Source organism: Amaranthus tricolor, chromosome 11 (genome assembly GCF_026212465.1).
Source record: "Amaranthus tricolor cultivar Red isolate AtriRed21 chromosome 11, ASM2621246v1, whole genome shotgun sequence".
Classification (NCBI taxonomy): domain Eukaryota; kingdom Viridiplantae; phylum Streptophyta; class Magnoliopsida; order Caryophyllales; family Amaranthaceae; genus Amaranthus; species Amaranthus tricolor.
The window spans coordinates 14,328,485-14,332,871 of record NC_080057.1 but is presented as its reverse complement, the minus strand read 5'-3'; positions in this window follow the sequence as shown (position 1 = coordinate 14,332,871).

Below are 4,387 nucleotides of genomic sequence, written 5' to 3'. Positions count from 1 at the left end.
CGAATCGCGAATTCAAAAGGCGAACAAGCTAGCGAATTATGTTTCACTGCTCTAGAGCTTATGTCTCCATTACGCTCCAGTTAGCATACTCTAGTACACCACCATGGACAAAATACATTATCCCCTTGCCTAATCAATAGTCCAAGATTCTTCTAACAGACCCCTTAATTTCTTCCACCGTATATGCCTTACACTCAAGGATAACAATCAGGTGCGAGTGTATCTATGGACTGTTATGAATGGTATGTGTGACTTGAGTGCACAAATTAAAGTGTGTAATCATGTGTGTGACTCTTGGTTTGTGGAATGCAAATGGATGTAATTATGTGGTGAGTATCCATGATGAATTATGGGTGTTAATGAAGATTAATGAAGAAGAAGAAGGGACTTGATTTATGGTAGCTCGATCAGAATTCTGACTGAAGGATCAGAAAGGTCGCTTGACCGAGCGAGTCATTTTGGTAGGTCGAGCGGTCAGACAAAATGCTCCAGAATGCTGTTGTTTCTCGCTCGACCGAGCGAGCTCCCTGTTTCGGTCGAGCGGATATTCTGATATGCATGGGATGCTAGTTTTCGACCTTTCAAGTTCTTGGAGTTATTTCATATTATTCATTACTCAATATTAACTATGTATTCAAGTGAGCTATTGATATTCTAGTATCTAGTACTATATATAGAGCTCTCATACTCACACATCAAATAACATCAAACACAACCCCTAAGCCAAACACATAGCCTATTGTTTTTATCTCTTACTCAATTGTAATTCTTCTTTGAGAAGTGTTGTTTATACTCATTCTTGATATAATATAAACAGAAACTACACACCACGGAGGACGTATCCATCATTGGGTAAACCTCCTTAAATCCTTGTGTCTTTTTGATTAGCTTACATTGTCAAACATTGTTTTGTTCGTTGTTGTTTGTATTGTTCTTAGCATCGTAACGGTTTTGGCAAACATTTTCAATGGACACTATAACAATAAGATTTATGATACTTCATGTATACGATGATAATCTGGTGCGAGTGAATTTATGTATATAGCATTCTGTTTCTAGCTTAAACTTTTCACAAACTTAACACCTCCTAAGGATGACTTGCATGATGCCTTTTCAATGGTAGTACTTGTCTAAAATAAAGCCCAAATAAAATAGAAGCTGAAAGCCAATAAGAAATTTCATAAGATTTTTCACAATGTTCTCTCCCGAGCAACAAAAGCTTCCTTTCCCTCTTGATTCATTACATTACCCCCTGCCAAATGACTCACTTTGTCCTCAAGGTGGAAATCTGGAAATTGCAAATCAATGGTCTGGTATTCTTCCCAAGTGGCTTTTGAATCTGGTAAATCTTTCCATTGCATAAGGACTTCCCTTCCCTCTTATCTTCCATTCTGCTTGTCTCTGATCCCTAGCACTTGCATAGGTTGCACAACCATCTCCAGATTATAGTTAATATGAGTTGGTATGCTAGAGGAGGCTAGAGTAGATCCTACTGCTTGCTTGAGTTGGGAGACATGGAAAACGAGGTGGATTTTACTGTTTGGGGGCAAATCCAACTTATAACAACTGAGCCAACTCTTGCAATTAGCTGAAATGGCCCATAAAATGAGCTATCAACTTCTCACTATCACAATGACGGGTCTATACTCTTCTGCTGGTACAGTTTCAATCTCAAGTATACCCTATCACCAATCTCAAAATTCACCGCTTGACTTTTCCAATTAGTTGCCTGTTTCATCTTTTGTGCTCGAATTAGGTTGGCTTGCAACTCCTCAATCATGGTATCCTTCTCATGTAGCTGCTCCAAGTTGTCAACCCATGTAGATCCCCTTTAAAGTGAATGATGGGCGGCAGCATCCTACTGTAGAGAGCATGAAAGGGAGTGTATTTGGTGACATGTGAGGGGAACTATTGTAATAGAATTCTGCCCAATGCAACCAATTGGCCCATTGACAGAGCTGCTCTGTAACCGCCTCGAATTATGAAGGCAAACACTAACTAGAATATGATTCATAAGTCTATAAATTCATTACGACAGAAGATTTCATAGAACACTATTTTGTTAAATACGAGATAGTTTTGCCATTAATAAAATCGATAATTGATTTACAAAGTACATATTAATTCTCCAACAAGGCCTAAATTAATCAAGTCATTATAATATCTTATTTAAAATGAATTTAAGGTTGTCCCATCAGATTATAATTGGTTATGCAAATTTATAACGATCTTACAATTATTTTTGACAATTTGGGTATTTACCGTTATTTAAATGGTGTCTTAAATCCGTAAAATTTATAAACCATCTAATTTAAACTTAATTTATACTATGAGGCAGTAGATTATTAATATAATTATAATTTTTTTATATAGGTCTATTTTTACCCAGATTTAATTAACAATATTACACTTTTTAATAAATAAACATTTTCTATTAATTTGATAAATTAGTAAATAATTAATAATATATTTTATAAAATTATACCAAAGTTCCAGAAGTCATATAACATGTTTATTAGGCCATTTGAACTTATAAAAATCATGTATGATGTTTTATTATTTTGTATAGACATTTTATCAATAAATAGAATAAAATAGGTTTAAAATTATTTGAATCCGAATAAAATATTATTAAAATTATATGATATTCCAGAAACTATTTTAAGGGGTATAAAATTTTAAATAACCATTAAAATCATGTGGGGTATTTTTAATAATTAATATCGTTATTTTACCGATAAACCGAATAAAATTTTTTTAAGTCCATATATGATCACGAAAACCCATATAATTTTTTGAACATGTATCTACTGTTTATATGAGTGTCTCATATAATTTTCATGTCCAAAAGAAGTCATTTAATATTTATTTTATATTTTACCGTTTTCCAACTTACCGATTATTAATAACAGAGTAAAAATTATTAAGGTTCTTAAATGTCAATGAAACCTTCCCAAAATTTTAAAAATTTTACCTACTGTCCATATGAGTATGTGATAAAAATTTCAAGTCCATATGTCTTTGTTTGGTAATTATCTTATATTTTACTATTTTACAATTTACCGTTAAACAATTTAACGATTATTCAAAAACAATAAAAAGTTCCAAACTAAATATATTCTGGCCAAATCTTGTTGGATATATTATAATATATTTTTATTAATTATTTTTGATGATGAAGAGTTCATCTAATACCATGTTTTATAATAAGAGTATTTAACACCTTAAAATCCATTAAAATATCATTTTAACAATTAATTTCAACAAAAAAGTATCCAAGAAATTTTCTTAACATATAGCTACTGGAAATTTCTTTTAAAATGAATTTCAAATATTTTCAAATTCATATAATCATTTCCATCACAATAACTTTCACAAAGTAGTGTTAAACATGTCGTTAAACATGCCGTTAAACATACAATAATTTATAAAATCAACATGCATGATTCCCACAATAATAATACATGTAATAAATTATTTCATACTCAAATTTATCATTTCCACATCATTTTTCAAGATTTAAGAACTTCTCTTTGGGAATTTTATTTTAAAAAAAAAACAAGTTTATACACAAACTTTCCCAACTTGTTCTTAAATCCTTTAAAAATCACCCCATGTGACATACCTCGACTCCAAGCCTATATAATTATTCCGTAAGCTCCTACGCGTTCTTAGAAGTGGTTCTAACTTCGATTCCTTGCCCTTCAAGCCTCAACTCCAACTCTTCAACTAAACATATTGTATTCATCCAAAAATCAATAATAATTTTGGATTTCTAACATGCACTTAACTTTTCCTAGTTAGAGTTGTTAGACTAATACTTGTGATGATTTTAACATATTTGGAGTATACTTATTATGTTGAGCAACATACTTAGTTAAGTCCCACAATTTTACTTGAATCCTTTAAGTAACAAAATTTATATGTTTGTAGAAATACATCTTCTGACTTTCTATTATGGCCTATTTTTATAGATTTATAAATGATGATTTTCTTAGTTTAGAGATAAAATACTCATTTTATAATGATCTTAGTTTATAGAAAGATTCATGTAAAAAAAACAATGTTTTACATGAACAAGTTTTAACAAAAACTAGTGGAATAAAGAAATGAACATAACTTACTCTATACTTGGTGGATTTCTTCAAGTTTGGTGTCTATGGAAAGCTCTTAAGATGAAGATTATTTTTATGGGAGATTTGAGTTTATAAACATAAATTTTCAGAAGTTTTAGATGGGCTTTTGACGAAGATTTGATGAGAAAAGAAGGTGTTTTTGCTAGGAATTGTAAGATTGAACTTCAACTATGCTTATGGATGAAATAAGGAGTAAAATGAAGAGTGAAAGAAGGTTGATGGAGCTAAAAATATGGACAGCAAATATGTCT